Here is an 18,498-nt window from a genome sequence, read left to right on the forward strand (position 1 = left end):
AGCCGAGATGCCCTTCAACAGACGAATGGATAAAGAAGATGTGGTTCATATATACAATGGAATATTACTCAGACATCAGAAAGAACGATTACCCAACATTTGCAGCAACACGGATGGGACTGGAGGAGATTTTGCTAAGTGAAATAAGTCAAGCAGAGAAAGACATCATATGATTTCACTCATTTGTGGAACATAAGGAATAGCAGGGAGATCGGTAGGAGAAGGAAGGCAAGAATGAAGGGGGGGTAAACAGAAGGGGGAATGAACCACAAGAGACTATGGACTGTGGGAAACAAACTGAGGGCTTCCGAGGGGAGGTGGGGGGGGGATGGGCTAGCCTGGTGATTGGTATTAAGGAGGGCATGTATTGCGTGGAGCACCGGGTGTTATACGCAAACAATGAATCATGGAACATTACATCAAAAGCTAATGATGTACTGTATGGTGACAAACATAATAAAAGATTAAAAACAAAACAAAACAAAACATTGTTGTCTAGGAATTTGCTACCCCTGGGAAGGGTAGTCTCTCCAGGATCAAGTCCCCAAATGCCAGAGCATAAGTTTACAGAAAACAAGAAAATACAGTCAATACAATCCTGATTTGGACAAATGAAAAATTTTTTAGATTGTTGTGAAAACATAAACCTTGGGGCGCCTGGGTGGCTTAGTCGTTAAGCGTCTGCCTTCGGCTCAGGGCGTGATCCTGGATCCCTGGGATCGAGCCCTGCATCAGGCTCCTCCACTGGGAGCCTGCTTCTTCCTCTCCCACTCCCCCTGCTTGTGTTCCCTCTCTTGCTGGCTGTCTTTCTCTCTGTCAAATAAATAAATAAAATCTTAAAAAAAAAAAAACATAAAACTAGAGTGCATATTACATTAAGCAATTTATTGTTCATTTTTTAGGCATGATGATGACATGGGTGTGGGGGTGTAGATGTGGATGTAAGTCTTTATACATTAGAGATCCATATTGAAGTATTCAAGTGTGAAATTACATCATGTCTATGATTTGCTTTAAAATACTTCAGAAAAAAAAGGTCGGAGGGAGGAACAGATGTAACAAGATTGGTAAATTTTGCTGGATTAGTGTCGAAGCTGGATAATGGGTACATAGAGCTCACTGCTATTCTTACTACCTATGCATGTATTTGAAATTTTCCATAATAAAGCTTAAGTTGAAACCAAATCTGAGGGGAGCCTGGGTGGCTCAGTTGTTAAGCGTCTGCCTTCAGCTCAGGGCGTGATCCCAGCTTTCTGGGATTGAGCCCCACATCAGGCTCCTCCACTGGAAGCCTGCGTCTTCCTCTCCCTCTCCCCTGCTGTGTTCCCTCTCTCTCTGGCTGTCTCTATATCTGTCAAATAAATTAAAAAATCTTAAAAAAAAATCAAATCTGAAATTTTAGACCACTTAGTGATAAATGATAATGGGATGCCTACAAATTAAAATTTGTGTGAAATCACCAAAGGTCTACATGTTAGGAAATTATTAACCAGGGTGCCTGGGTGGCTCAGTCAGTTAAGTGTCTGCCCTGGGCTCAGGATCCTGGGATCCAGCCCCAAATTGGGCTCCCTACTCAGCAAGTTGTCTGCTTCTCCCTCTGCCCCTCCTCCACTCATGCTCGCACTCACTCACTCTCTCTCTCTGAAATAAATAAAATCTTAAGAAAAAAGAAATAACCTTAATGCATTTAGAAAACTTAGATTGAGGAATTAGTGTTTGTCTTGTTTACCACTCTGTCCCTGCACTTACAGTACCTGTTGTATAACAGGCAGTTGACTTTAAAAACTGGAAAAAAACAAAAAACAAAAAACATTAGCTTGAGCCAGAAAATAATTTCTTAGTAAATTTTTTAAAAAAACTAAGCTAAATACCAGGAAGCAATTCATACAATAAAAGTAGAAATTAATGAAATAGTTAATAAAATAGAGTTTATCCAGGGATGTTCTCTTTGAAAAGGCCATTAGTATAGAAATGGCAGTTATGGAGGAAAAAAAAGATGCAGTTGCAGCTTTATATGTGAGAAAGGTAAAATAGCTACATATCAAAGAGAATTAAAAATTTTAAAATATGTATTACTATATACATATATTTCAATATGTATAAAAATATAGAGAATAAATTGTCTAGAGAAACCTAAATCATCAAAGTTGACTCAAGATACTGTACAAAACCTGAACAGATCTATAAGCAAAGGAAAATATTGTGGTTATGATTTTTAAAAATAGCATCAATAGTTTTGCAGGCAAAAAGTTTTAAAGAATAGAGAGCCTCTAACAAAATTTTTTAAAAAGATTTTATTTATTTGAGAGGGAGAGAGAGAGAGCACAAATGGGGGTAAAGGGCAGAGGGAGAGGGAGAAGCAGACCCCCGCTGAGCAGGGAGCCTGATGTGGGGCTCAATCCGAGGACCCTGAGATCATAAGCGGAACTGAAGACAGATGCTTAACTGACTGAGCCACCCAGGCGCCCCACCTCTAACAAAATTTTGCTAGATCATTTTATAAGACAAACACCCCAATTATAAAATTAAATGAGGATAGCCCCTAGAAAGCAAAATCTGTACACACAAACATTCCAAATAAAGTTCAATAAATTGAACTCAACAGTCTATTAAAACAATTATAAAACATAAAACAATTATCCAGGGACCTGATTTGTTGTGATTTAATTAGGTATCTAGATTTTAGCTTAAGCAATGTAACCATGTTGGAAAAAATGGCATTATTCACCTTAATATCTTTAAGGTTGTTTCTCTTATTCTCATTTATCTTAGCTTCATCAGCTTTTAAAAAGGAGTAAACAAAAACAGATTGAAAAGTTGGCATTAAACATAAAAATTATTACCTTCAGGGCATCTAGGTGGCTCAGTCAGTTAAATGACTGCCTTTGGCTCTGGTCATGATCCTAGTGTGCTGGGATCAAGGCCCACATCTGGCTCCTTGCTCAGCAGGAGCTTGCTTCTCCCTCTCCATTTGCCTGCTGCTCCCCCGGCTCGTACTCTCTCTATCTCTGTCAAATAAATAAATAAAATCTTTAAGAAAATTTTTAGCTTCCACAAAATAAAAATGAATATTATTATAAACCTCTGTAATGTCACCTTGGCCATACATTAAGACTTGTACTTCCGATTCCATTTTGCTCAGGTTGGGCAGATGTCATTGAATAGTAATTCATCTAGAATAACAGACCCACTCATTTCAAATTTTTAATTTGTAAACAGTACACACAATGTTTATACAAAAATGTAAATAGTACAATAAAATTAGTTTTCACCAATCAGTCAATATGTTTCTCCTGGGGCAACTGGGTGGTTTAGTTGTTAAGCGTCTGCCTTTGGCTCAGGGAGTGATCCCAGGGTCCTGGGATTAAGCCCTACATCGGGCTCCCTGTTCCACTGGGAGTCTGCTTCTTCCTCTCCCACTCCCCCTGCTTGTGTTCCCTCTCTCGCTGGCTGTCTCTCTCTCTCTCTGTCAAATAAATAAATAAAATCTTAAAAATATATATATATGTTTCTCCTGCCTGGTATCATTTTCATGTTAACAGAGTTCTTCTGGAGACAGTACATTAACTCAAAATTTCTGGAAGTCTGTTCCACAAAACATTAGTACTTTAAGATTTTTTCTTTAAGCAAACTCCACACTCAATGTAGGGCTTAAACTCACAACCCTGAGATCAAGAGTCACATGCTCTGGAGGAGGAGTTAAGATGGCGGAGGAGTAGGAGACACCTTTTTCAGCCGGTCCCCGGATTCGAGCTGGATAGGTACCAGACCAGCCTAAACAACCACGGAACCAGCCTGAGACGCAGGAAGACGCATCTGGATCTCTACAAATGAACATCTCCAGTGCTGAGTATTGAGGTACGAAGCGGGGAGCCATGAAACAGTGCACAGATATCAGAAGATAAACGGAAGGGGGAGGGAGCCGCCGCGTTCGGGTGCCGGGAAGCGGTAGCCACTTGCAGGGTGGAGCGGGCGGGGCTTGCGGACGGAACCCACAAAACAGCAGACTGAGACCGTGAGCCGGGTGCGCGCGCCACCAGGCATCTCGCAGAACACTGGAATCACGGTGCTCTCACTGGATCCAGACTGAGACCCGGAGCTTCCGGAGCGCGCGGGGCAGCTGATGGCTGGCGGCGTTAGAAACACAAAGGACAGAGACGCACCGTCCCTGGAAGTGAAGGCTGGGACGCCGGGTGTGGGGCGCACATCCCGGGACGCTGCAGGGTTGAGCAGCGCCAACAGTAACAGAGTTAAAGTGGCCAGAACATCAGTGGAGAACGGGCCGCAATCCCTCTGTTCTGTGACAGAGGCTGAAATTCGGCGCTGCTGCTCTGACTCTCAGAAGAGGCACAGCAAACCGCCAGAGAAAGCCGCCAGAGAACAAAAGCCTGGAAATACCGGCTCAGAGAGTGCCCATCCCCATCCTCCCTCGCAGGGGACACGGAGACTCTACCCAAACAGGGTTGCCCGAGTATCGGTGTGGCAGGCCCCTCCCCCAGAAGGCAGGCTGAAAAATCAAGAAGCCCACAACCCAGGCGCCTGGGTGGCGCAGTCATTGAGCGCCTGTATTCGGCTTAGGGCGTGATCCCAGCGTTCTGGAAAGGAGCCCTCATCAGGCTCCTCCGCTGGGAGCCTGCTTCTTCCTCTCCCACTCCCCTGCTTCTGTTCCCTCTCTCGCTGGTTGGCTGCCACATAAATAAATAAATAAAATCTTTAAAGAAGAAGCCCATATCCCTAAGATCCCTATAAAACAAGGGGCACGGCCTGGGACCCAGTCAATAATTTGGGCTCTGGACAACCCCGCAACCTCTCCTCATCAGAATGACAAGAGGGAGAAACCCCCCACCCCCGTCCCAGCAAAGAAAAGACAGTGAGCCTGTGGCCTCTGCCACAGAAATAATGGATATCGATGTAACCAAATTATCAGAAATGGAATTCAGAGTAACGATGGTCAAAATGATGAGTAGAATTGAAAAAAGTATTAACGAAAAGGTTACTGAGAATATAGAATCCCTAAGGACAGAAATGAGAGCGAATCTGACAGAAATTAAAAATTCTATGAGCCAAATGCAGGCAAAACTAGAGGCTCTGACGGCCAGGGTCACAGAAGCAGAGGAACGGGTTAGTGAATTGGAGGATGGGTTACTAGAGGAAAAAACCGAAATAGAAGCTGCTCTTAAAAAAATCCAAGCCCACGAATTTAGGTTACGGGAGATTACTAACTCAATGAAACGATCCACTGTTAGAATCATCGGCATACCCGAGGGGGTGGAGAAAAACAGAGGTCTAGAAGAGATATTTGAACAAATTGTAGCTGAAAACTTCCCTAATCTAGCAAGGGAAACAAACATTCGTGTCTAAGAGGCAGAGAGGACCCCTCCCAAGCTCAACCACGACAAACCTACACCACGTCAAGTCATAGTGCAATTTGCAAATATGAGATCCAAGGATACAGTATTGAAAGCGGCCAGGGCTAAGAAATTTCTCATGTACCAAGGCAAAGGCATCAGAATTACGTCTGACCTGTCTACACAGACCTGGAATGAGAGAAAGGGTTGGGGGAGCATATTTAAAGCTCTTTCAGAGAAAAACATGCAGCCAAGGATCCTTTATCCAGCAAGGCTGTCATTCAGAATTGATGGAGAAATAAAGATATTTCAGAATCGCCAGTCATTAACCAATTTCATAACCACAAAACCAGCCCTACAGGAGATATTACGGGGGGTTCTATAAAAGTAAAAAGGCCCCGGGATGCCTGGGTGGCACAGCAGTTAAGCATCTGCCTTCAGCTCAGGGCGTGATCCTGGCGTTATGGGATCGAGTCCCACATCAGGCTACTCTGCTATGAGCCTGCTTCTTCCTCTCCCACTCCCCCTGTTGTGTTCCCTCTCTCGCTGGCTATCTCTATCTCTGTCAAATAAATAAATAAAATCTTTAAAAAAAAAAAAAAGTAAAAAGGCCCCAAGAGTGATACAGAACAGAAAGTCACAGCCAATACAAACAAAGACTTTACTGGCATCATGGCATCATTAAAATTCTATCTCTCAGTACTCAGTCTTAATGTTAATGGCTTAAATGCTCCCATAAACGCCACAGGGTTGCAGATTGGATAAAAAGAATGACCCATCCATTTGCTGTCTACAAAGACTCATTTCGAACCCAAAGATGCATTCAGACTGAGAGTAAGGGGATGGAGTACCATCTTTCACGCAAATGGACCTCAAAAGAAAGCTGGGGTAGCAATTCTCATATCAGATAAACTGGATTTTAAACTACAGACTATAGTTAGAGACGCAGAAGTGCACTATATTATTCTTAAAGGAAGTATTCAACAAGTGGATATGCGAATTATAAATATATATGCCCCCAACAGGGGAGCAGCAAGATACACAAGCCAACTCTTAACCAGAATAAAGGGACATATAGATAAAAATACATTAATGGTAGGGGACCTCAACACTCCACTCTCAGAAATAGAACACCCTGGCAAAAACTAAGCAAAGAATCAAAGGCTTTGAATGCCATACTCGACGAGTTGGACCTCATAGATATATATATAAAACTACACCCCACACCAAAGAATACACATTCTATTCTAATGCCCATGGAACATTCTCAAGAATAGACCATGTTCTGGGACACAAAACAGGTCTCAGCCGATACCAAAAGATTGAAATTATCCCCTGCATATTCTCAGACCACAACGCTCTGAAATTGGAACTCAACCACAAGGAAAAATTTGGAAGAAACTCAGACACTTGGAGACTAAGAACCATCCTGCTCAGGAATGACTCGATAAACCAGGAAATCAAAAATCAAATTAAACAATATATGGAGACCAACGAGAATGAAAACACAACGGTCCAAAACCTATGGGATACTGCAAAGGCAGTCCTAAGGGGGAAATACATAGCCATCCAAGCCTCACTCAAAAGAATAGAAAAATCTAAAATGCAGTTTTTATATTCTCACCTCAAGAAGCTGGAACAGCAACAGAGGGACAGGCCTAATCCACACACGAGGAAGCAGTTGACAAAAATTAGAGCTGAAATCAATCAAGCAGAAACCAGAAGTACAGTAGAACAGATCAACAGGACTAGAAGCTGGTTCTTTGAATCAATAAAATTGACAGACCACTGGCAAGACTTATCCAAGAGAAAAGAGAAAGGACCCAGATTATTAAAATTATGAATGAAAAAGGAGAGGTCACGACCAACACCATTGAAATTGGAAGGATTATTAGAAATTTTTATCAACAGCTATATGCCAATAAACTAAGCAATCTGGAAGAGATGGAATCCTTCCTGGAAACCTATAAACTACCAAGAATGAAACAGGAAGAAATTGATTTCTTAAACAGGCCAATTAATTATGAAGAAATTGAGTCAGTGATAAACAACCTTCCAAATAACAAAACTCCAGGCCCGGACGGTTTTCCTGGGGAATTCTACCAAACATTCAAAGAAGAAATAATACCTATTCTCCCAAAGCTATTTCAAAAAATAGAAACAGAAGGAAAGCTACCAAACTCATTCTTTGAGGCCAATATTACCTTGATCCCCAAACCAGGCAAAGACCCCCTCAAAAAGGAGAATTACAGACCGATTTCCCTAATGAATATGGACGCCAAAATCCTCAACAAGATACTTGCTAATAGAATCCAACAGTACATTAAAAGGATTATCCATCATGATCAAGTGGGATTCATACCTGGGATGCAAGCGTGGTTCAATATTCGCAAATCAATCAGCGTGATACATCATATCAACAAGAAAAGACTCAGGAACCATATGATCCTCTCAATGGATGCCGAAAAAGCATTTGACAAAATACAGCATCCTTTCCTGATTAAAACCCTTCAGAGTGTAGGAATAGAGGGTACATTTCTCAATCTCATAAAAGCCATCTATGAAAAGCCTACGGCAAATATTATTCTCAATGGGGAAAAGCTGGAAGCCTTTCCCTTAAGATCAGGAACACGACAAGGATGCCCACTCTCGCCACTATTATTCAACATAGTACTAGAAGTCCTTGCAACAGCAATCAGACGACAAAAAGGGATCAAAAGTATCCAAACTGGCAAAGAAGAAGTCAAACTGTCTCTCTTCGCAGATGACATGATACTCTATATGGAAAACCCAAAAGAAGCCACTCCCAAACTATTAGAAGTTATAGAGCAATTCAGTAACGTGGCAGGATACAAAATCAATGCTCAGAAATCAGTTGCGTTTCTGTACATGAATAACGAGAACGAAGAAAGAGAAATTAGGGAATCCATCCCATTTACAATAGCACCAAAAACCATACGTTACCTTGGAATTAACTTAACCAGAGACATAAAGGACCTATATTCTAGAAACTATAAATCACTCTTGAAAGACATTGAGGAAGACACAAAAAAATGGAAAGATATTCCATGCTCATGGATCGGAAGAATTAACATAGTTAAAATGTCCATGCTACCCAGAGCAATCTACACTTTCAATGCTATACCGATCAAAATACCGAGGACATTTTCAAAGAGCTAGAACAAATAGTCCTTAAATTTGTATGGAAACAGAAAAGGCCCTGAATCACGAAGGAACTGTTGAAAAGGAAAAACAAAGCTGGGGGCATCACAATGCTGGATTTCGAGCTGTACTACAAAGCTGTGATCACAAAGACAGCATGGTACTGGCACAAAAACAGACACATAGACCAATGGAACAGAATAGAGAGCCCAGAAATGGACCCTCGGTTCTTTGGGCAACTAATCTTTGATAAAGCAGGAAAAAACATCCGGTGGGAAAAAGACAGTCTCTTCAATAAATGGTGCTGGGAAAATTGGACAGCTACATGCAAAAGAATGAAACTTGACCACTATTTCACACCATACACAAAAATAAACTCCAAATGGATGAAAGACCTCGAGGTGAGACAGGAATCCATCAAAATTCTAGAGGAGAACATAGGCAGCAACCTCTACGACATCAGCCAAAGCAACCTTTTTCATGACACATCCCCAAAGGCAAGAGAAACAAAAGATAAAATGAATTTATGGGACTTCATCAAGATTAAAAGTTTCTGCACAGCCAAGGAAACAGTCAGAAAAACTAAGAGGCAGCCCACGGAATGGGAGAAGATATTTGCAAATGACACTACAGATAAAGGACTGGTATCCAAGATCTACAAAGAACTTCTCAAACTCAATACAGGAGAAACAAATAAACAAATCAAAAAAATGGGCAGAAGATATGAACAGACACTTTTCCAATGAAAACATACAAATGGCTAACAGACACATGAAAAAATGTTCAAAATCATTAGCCATCAAGGAAATTCAAATCAAAACCACACTGAGATACCACCTCACGCCAGTTAGAATGGCAAAAATAGACAAGGCAAGAAACAACAATCGTTGGAGGGGATGTGGAGAAAGGGGATCCCTCCTACATTGTTGGTGGGAATGCAAGTTGGTACAGCCACTCTGGAAAACAGTGTGGAGGTCCCTTAAAAAATTAAAAATTGAGCTACCCTATGATCCAGCCATTGCACTACTGGGTGTTTACCCCAAAGATACAGACGTAGTGAAGAGAAGGGCCATATGCACCCTTATGTTCATAGCAGGAATGTCCACAATAGCTAAATTGTGGAAGGAGCCGAGATGCCCTTCAACAGATGAATGGATTAAGAAGTTGTGGTCCATATATACAATGGAATATTACTCAGCAATCAGAAATAACGAGTTCTCAACATTTGCTACAACATGGACGGCACTGGAGGAGATAATGCTAAGTGAAATAAGTCAAGCAGAGAAAGACAACTATCATATGATTTCTCTCATCTATGGAACATAAGAACTAGGATGCTCGGTAGTGGAAGAAAGGGATAAAGAAAGGGGGGGTAATCAGAAGGGGGAATGAAACATGAGAGACTATGGACTATGAGAAACAAACTGAGGGCCTCAGAGGGGAGGCGGGTGGGGGAATGGGATAGACTGGTTATGGGTAGTAAGGAGGGCATGTGTTGCATGGTGCACTGGGTGTTATACACAACTAATGAATCATCGAGCCTTACATCGGAAACCGGGGATGTACTGTATGGTGACTAACATAATATAATAAAAAATCATTAAAAAAAAAAGAGTCACATGCTCTACCAACTGAGCCTGGCAGGTGCCCCAAAACACTAGTACTTTAATGATAATGGAAGAAAATAATTTTGTGGTCAAACAAGCATGGAAGCTCTGTATACTATATTTCTGGCAGGGAAAATTCACATCAAGTGCCTAAGAAGAGACTATCAAAAAAAAATGTTTCATTTTATCTAACCCACTGTATCTTAGACTTTACCATATAGAACTCCTATTCTGAATACCTACTGCAGATGTGATTCTCCTTTGACAGATGTTGCCATAACCAGAAGGAGTGGCTTCAAGGATGGAAATGTCAGCATTATGACAGGTGTATGGTTATCTGTAAGGCAAGGAAAGCAATTTAAATTATGCTATGCAGTCAGCTGCTTGCTTTTTTTTTAAATTTAAAACGGTACTTTTCAATAGACTAGAAACCCCCTAGCCCTTAATTTTTTATATAAATATACCATATGTATTTAGGTCTTTTACCGATCAATATTTAGACTATATATAATTTCTTGCTGAAAAATATTGCATATCTGTGTTTCTTGCTATCTATAACAAAAGTTTCTCTACATATTTATCAAAAAGTGGGATTGCTCAGTCATAGATTATATTCATGTTCAACTCATTAGAGATAATTGTGGTAGAACTGGAGAACATCATTGTGGTGCCAATCTCCAACCCCTTAACCAATGCAGTGTTATTTCCTTTTTTTTTTTTAATAATAATGATTTTTTATTATATTATGTTAGTCACTATACAGTACATCCCCGGTTTTCGATGTAAGGCTCGATGATTCATTAGTTGTGTATAACACCCAGTGCACCATGCAATATGTGCCCTCCTTTCTACCCATCACCGGTCTATCCCATTCCCCCACCCCCCTCCCCTCTGTAGCCCTCAGTTTGTTTCTCATAGTCCATAGTCTCTCATGTTTCATTCCCGCTTCTGATTACCCCCCTTTCTTTATCCCTTTCTTCCCCTACTGATCATTCTAGTTCTTATGTTCCATAGATGAGAGAAATCATATGATAGTTGTCTTTCTCTGCTTGACTTATTTCACTAAGCATTATCTCCTCCAGTGCCGTCCAAGTTGTAGCAAATGTTGAGAACTCGTTATTTCTGATTGCTGAGTAATATTCCATTGTATATATGGACCACAACTTCTTAATCCATTCATCTGTTGAAGGGCATCTCGGCTCCTTCCACGATTTAGCTATTGTGGACATTGCTGCTATGAACATTGGGGTGCATATGGCCCTTCTCTTCACTACGTCTGTATCTTTGGGGTAAACACCCAGTAGTGCAATGGCTGGATCATAGGGTAGCTCAATTTTTAACTTTTTAAGGGACCTCCACACTGTTTTCCAGAGTGGCTGTACCAACTTGCATTCCCACCAACAATGTAGGAGGGATCCCCTTTCTCCACATCCTCTCCAACAATTGTTGTTTCTTGCCTTGTCTATTTTTGCCATTCTAACTGGCGTAAGGTGGTATCTCAGTGTGCTTTTGATTTGAATTTCCTTGATGGCTAATGATTTTGAACATTTTTTCATGTGTCTGTTAGCCATTTGTATGTCTTCATTGGAAAAGTGTCTGTTCATATCTTCTGCCCATTTTTTGATTTGTTCATTTGTTTCTCGTGTATTGAGTTTGAGAAGTTCTTTGTAGATCCTGGATACCAGTCCTTTATCTGTAGTGTCATTTGCAAATATCTTCTCCCATTCCGTGGGCTGCCTCTTAGTTTTTCTGACTGTTTCCTTGGCTGTGCAGAAACTTTTAATCTTGATGAAGTCCCATAAATTCATTTTATCTTTTGTTTCTCTTGCCTTTGGGGATGTGTCATGAAAAAGGTTGCTTTGGCTGATGTCGTAGAGGTTGCTGCCTATGTTCTCCTCTAGAATTTTGATGGATTCCTGTCTCACCTCGAGGTCTTTCATCCATTTGGAGTTTATTTTTGTGTATGGTGTGAGATAGTGGTCAAGTTTCATTCTTTTGCATGTAGCTGTCCAATTTTCCTAGCACCATTTATTGAAGAGACTGTCTTTTTCCCACCGGATGTTTTTTCCTGCTTTATCAAAGATTAGTTGCCCAAAGAGCTGAGGGTCCATTTCTGGGCTCTCTATTCTGTTCCATTGGTCTATGTGTCTGTTTTTGTGCCAGTACCATGCTGTCTTTGTGATCACAGCTTTGTAGTACAGCTCGAAATCCGGCATTGCGATGCCCCCAGCTTTGTTTTTCCTTTTCAACAGTTCCTTGGAGATTCGGGGCCTTTTCTGGTTCCATACAAATTTAAGGACTATTTGTTCCAGTTCTTTGAAAAACGTTCTCGGTATTTTGATCGGGATAGCATTGAACGTGTAGATTGCTCTGGGTAGCATGGACATTTTAACTATGTTAATTCTTCCGATCCATGAGCATGGAATATCTTTCCATCTTTTTATGTCTTCCTCAATGTCTTTTAAGAGTGATTTATAGTTTCTAGAATAAAGGTCCTTTACGTCTCTGGTTACGTTAATTCCAAGGTAACGTATGGTTTTTGGTGCTATTGTAAATGGTATGGAGTCCCTAATTTCTCTTTCTTCGTTCTCGTTATTCGTGTACAGAAATGCAACTGATTTCTGAGCATTGATTTTGTATCCCGCCACGTTACTGAATTGCTCTATAACTTCTAATAGTTTGGGAGTGGCTTCTTTTGGGTTTTCCATATAGAGTATCATGTCATCTGCGAAGAGAGACATTTTGACTTCTTCTTTGCCGATTTGAATACCTTTGATCCCTTTTTGTTGTCTGATTGCTGTTGCAAGGACTTCTAGTACTATGTTGAATAATAGTGGCGAGAGTGGGCATCCTTGTCGTGTTCCTGATCTTAAGGGAAAGGCTTCCAGCTTTTCCCCATTGAGAATAATATTTGCAGTAGGCTTTTCATAGATGGCTTTTATGAGATTGAGAAATGTACCCTCTATTCCTACACTCTGAAGGGTTTTAATCAGGAAAGGATGCTGTATTTTGTCAAATGCTTTTTCGGCATCCATTGAGAGGAACATATGGTTCTTGAGTCTTTTCTGTTGATATGATGTATCACGCTGATTGATTTGCGAATATTGAACCACGCTTGCATCCCAGGTATGAATCCCACTTGATCGTGGTGGATAATCCTTTTAATGAACTGTTGGATTCTATTAGCAAGTATCTTGTTGAGGATTTTGGCATCCATATTCATTAGGGAATTCGGTCTGTAATTCTCCTTTTTGAGGGGGTCTTTGCCTGGTTTGGGGATCAAGGTTATATTGGCCTCATAGAATGAGTTTGGTAGCTTTCCTTCTGTTTCTATTTTTTGAAATAGCTTTAGGAGAATAGGTATTATTTCTTCTTTGAATGTTTGGTAGAATTCCCCAGGAAAACCGTCCGGGCCTGGAGTTTTGTTATTTGGAAGGTTGTTTATCACTGACTCAATTTCTTCATAATTAATTGGCCTGTTTAAGAAATCAATTTCTTCCTGTTTCATTCTTGGTAGTTTATAGGTTTCCAGGAAGGATTCCATCTCTTCCAGATTGCTTAGTTTATTGGCATATAGCTGTTGATAAAAATTTCTAATAATCCTTCCAATTTCAATGGTGTTGGTCGTGACCTCTCCTTTTTCATTCATAATTTTAATAATCTGGGTCCTTTCTCTTTTCTTTTGGATAAGTCTTGCCAGTGGTCTGTCAATTTTATTGATTCTCTCCAAGAACCAGCTTCTAGTCCTGTTGATCTGCTCTACTGTACTTCTGGTTTCTGCTTGATTGATTTCAGCTTTAATTTTGGTCAACTGCTTCCTTGTGCGTGGATTAGGCCTGTCCCTCTGTTGCTGTTCCAGCTTCTTGAGGTGAGAATATCAAAACTGCATTTTAGATTTTTCTATTCTTTTGAGTGAGGCTTGGATGGCTATGTATTTCCCCCTTAGGACTGCCTTTGCAGTATCCCATAGGTTTTGGACTGTTGTATTTTCATTCTCATTGGTCTCCATAAATTGTTTAATTTGATTTTTGATTTCCTGGTTTATCGAGTCATTCCTGAGCAGGATGGTTCTTAGTCTCCAAGTGTCTGAGTTTCTTCCAAATTTTTCCTTGTGGTTGAGTTCCAATTTCAGAGCGTTGTGGTCTGAGAATATGCAGGGGATAATTTCAATCTTTTGGTATTGGCTGAGACCTGTTTTGTGTCCCAGAACATGGTCTATTCTTGAAAATGTTCCATGGGCATTAGAATAGAATGAGTATTCTTTGGTTCTGGGGTGTAGTGTTCTATATATATCTAAGAGGTCCAACTCATCGAGTATGGCATTCAAAGCCTTTGATTCTTTGCTTAGTTTTTGCCAGGGTGTTCTGTCTATTTCTGAGAGTGGAGTGTTGAGATCCCCTACTATTAATGTATTTTTATCTATATGTGTCTTTATTCTGGTTAAGAGTTGGCTTGTGTATCTTGCTGCTCCCCTGTTGGGGGCATATATATTTATAATTGTCATATCCACTTGTTGAATACTTCCTTTAAGAATAATATAGTGCCCTTCTGCATCTCTAACTATAGTCTGTAGTTTAAAATCCAGTTTATCTGATATGAGAATTGCTACCCCAGCTTTCTTTTGAGGTCCATTTGCGTGAAAGATGGTACTCCATCCCCTTACTCTCAGTCTGAATGCATCTTTGGGTTTGAAATGAGTCTCTTGTAGGCAGCAAATGGATGGGTCATTTCTTTTTATCCAATCTGCAACCCTGTGGCCTTAAAGCAAGAATTTAAACCATTAATGTTCAGGGTGAGTACTGAGAGATATGCTTTTAATTCTGCCATGTTGTCAGTAAAGTCTTTGTTTGTATTGGCTGTGACTTTCTGTTTTGTATCACTCTTGGGGCCTTTTTACTTTTATAGAACCCCCCGTAATACCTCCTGAAGGGCTGGTTTCGTGGTTACGAAATTGGCTAGTGACTGTCGATTCTGAAATGTCTTTATTTCTCCATCAATTCTGAATGACAGCCTTGCTGGATAAAGGATCCTTGGCTGCATGTTTTTCTCTGAAAGAGCTTTAAAAATGCTCCCCCAACCCTTTCTCTCATTCCAGGTCTGTGTAGACAGGTCTGACGTAATTCTGATGCCTTTGCCTTGGTACGTGAGAAATTTCTTTGCCCTGGCCGCTTTCAATACTGTATCCTTGGATCTCATATTTGCGAGTTGCACTATGACGTGACGTGGTGTAGGTCTGTCATGGTTGAGCTTGGGAGGGGTCCTCTCTGCCTCTTGGAGACGAATGTTTGTGTCCCTTGCTAGATTAGGGAAGTTTTCAGCTACAATTTGTTCAAATATCTCTTCTAGACCTCTGTTTTTCTCCACCCCCTCGGGGATGCCGATGATTCTAACATTGGATCGTTTCATTGAGTCAGTAATCTCCAGTAGCCAACATTCGTGGGCGTGGATTTTTTTAAGACCATCTTCTATTTTTATTTTTTCCTCTATTAACCCATCCTCCAATTCACTAACCCTTTCCTCCGCTTTGGTGACCCTGGCCATCAGAGCCTCTAGTTTTGCCTGCATTTTGCTCATAGAATTTTTAATTTCTGTCAAATTCGCTCTCATTTCCGCCCTTAGGGATTCTATATTCTCAGTAACATTTTCCTTAATACTTTTTTCAAGTCTACTCATCATCTTGACCATTGTTACTCTGAATTCCATTTCTGATAATTTGGTTACATCCATATCCGTTACTTCTGTGGCAGAGGCCACTGACTCACTGTCTTTTCTTTGCTGGGGGGGGGGGGCTTCTCCTTCTTGTCATTCTGATGAGGAGAGGTTGCGGGGTTTCCAGAGCCCAAATTATTGACTGGGTCCCAGGCCGTGCCCCTTGTTTTATAGGGATCTTAGAGATGTGGGTTTCTTCTTTAAAGATTTTATTTATTTACTTATCTGAGAGAGGGAGACAGACAGCAAGAAGGGAACAGAAGCAGGGGAGTGGGAGAGGAAGAAGCAGGCTCCCAGCAGAAGAGCCCGATGAGGGACTCCTTTCCGGAACGCTGGGATCACGCCCTAAGCCGGAGACAGGCGCTCAATGACTGCGCCACCCAGGCGCCTCGGGTTGTGGGCTTCTTGATTTTTCAGCCTGCCTTCTGGGGGAGGGGCCTGCCGCGCCGATACTCAGGCAACCCTGTTTGGGTAGAGTCTCCGTGTCCCCTGCGAGGGGGGATGGGGATGGGCACGCTGTGAGCCGGTATTTCCAGGCTTTTGTTCTCTGGCAGCTTTCCCTGGCGGTCTGTTATGCCTCTTCTGAGAGTCAGAGCAGCAGAGGCCGGATTGTCACAGAACAGAGGGATTGCGGCCCATTCTCCACTGATGTTCTGGCCATTTTAAGTCCGTTACTGTTGGTGCTGCTCAACCCTGCAGCGTCCCGGGATGTGCGCACCAACTCGGCATCCCTGCCCTCACTTCCAGGGCCGGCGCGTCTCTGTCCTTTGTGTTTCTAATGCCGCCAGCCACCGGCCGCCCCGCACGCTCCCAGGTGTCCCGGTCTCAGTCTATGCCCGGTGAGCACACCTCGATTCCGGAGTTTCGGGAGAAGCCTGGTGGCGCGCACCAGGTTCAGGGTCTCAGTCTGCTGTTTCGCGGGTGCCGACCGCGAGTCCGCCCGCTCCCCCGTGCAGGTGGCCCGCCAACCGCCAGCCGCCCCGCGCACGCTCCGGGAGCTCCCGGTCTCAGTCTGGATCCCGTGAGCACACCGGGATTCCGGTGTTCCGGGAGATGGCTCACCGGTCTCAGTCCGCTCTCTCGCGGTTGACCTCTGTGAGTCTGCCCGCTCCCCCGTGCAGGTGGCTGCCACTTCCCGGCGCCCAAACGCGGCGGCTCCCTCCCCATTCCGTTTATCTTCCGATATCTGTGCACGGTTTACAGCTCCCCTCTTCGTACCTCAATACTCAGCGCTGGAGATGGTCATTTGTAGATGTCCAGATGCATCATCCTGCGTCTCAGGCTGATTCCGTGGTTATTTAGGCTGGTCTGGTACCTATCCAGCTCGACTCAGGGGACCGGCTGAAAAAGGGGTCCCCTACTCCTCCACCATCTTCAAAATTGTCGAGAATTGACTTTAGATGAAAATATAGTCCCAACAGGAAGGAAAGAAGAACATCAGGTATGGTCAATATGTGGGTAAATATAAAATATGTTTTCTTCTTTAAATGTTATTAATATATATGACTGTTTATGGTTTTTTGTTTTATTAAAGATTTTATTTATTTATTTGAGAGAGAGAGTACAAGCAGGGGGAGCAGCAGGCAGAGGGAGCAAGGAGCCCAATGGAAGACTTGGTCCCAGGACCCTGGGATTGTGACCTGAGCTGAAGTCAGCCGACTAGGGGCGCCTGGGTAGCGCAGTCGTTAAGCGTCTGCCTCGGCTCAGGGGGCTCAGGGCGTGATCCCGGCGTTCCGGGATGGAGTCCCACATCGGGCTCCTCCGCTGGGAGCCTGCTTCTTCCTCTCCCACTCCCCTGCTGTGTTCCCTCTCTCGCTGGCTGTCTCTCTGTCACATAAATAAATAAAATTAAAAAAAAAATGAAGCCAGACGATTAAACCAACTGAGCCACTCAGGTGCCCTATATGACTGTGTAAAGGAAAATAATGCAACACTGTATAGTGCAGTGTACGATGTATGTATGTATGACATATGATGTATGTATGAAATATGTATAACAACAGTAGGACAAAGAATAAGAAGTATAAATGAAATGATATTGTTTACAGGATTCCTGTGCTTTAAACAGAGTGATACAACATTAATTCTAAGTAAACTATGTTTAACAAGGATGCATATTTAAATCCCTACAGCAACATCTAACAAGATGCACGAAGGTATAGCTAAAGTGCCAACAGAAAAATTCAAATATATTAGAAAAAATTGATCAATTCTCCAAAAAAGACAGGAAAGAATAGTTAATAAAAAAATGTGGCAAATAGAAATCAACCAAATAGTAAATATAAATCTAACCAAATTAATAATTACATAAATAAAAATGGACTATTTCAATGAAATGCCAGAGACTGTCACACTGGATAAAAAATGTGAAACACAAATTACATGATATCTACCAGAAATGTATTTTAATATAAAATCACAGGTAGAGTTGAGGAAAAAAAAAATGGAAAAAGATATACCAGCCTAGCAGTAAGCATAAAAAAAACTAGAGCGACTATACTAATACTAGACAAAACAAGACGTTAAGATGAGACATAGAGAAATATTTCATAATAGAAGGGTCAATTCATTGGGAAGACACACAACCATAAATGGGTATATACTATATAATAGCGCTTCAAAATACATGAAGCGAAAACTGAACCAACTAAAGGGAGAAATAGATAAATCCA

This window comes from Ursus americanus, chromosome 21 (genome assembly GCF_024610735.1).
Source record: "Ursus americanus isolate L20-20 chromosome 21, mUrsAme1.1.p, whole genome shotgun sequence".
NCBI classification, from domain to species: domain Eukaryota; kingdom Metazoa; phylum Chordata; class Mammalia; order Carnivora; family Ursidae; genus Ursus; species Ursus americanus.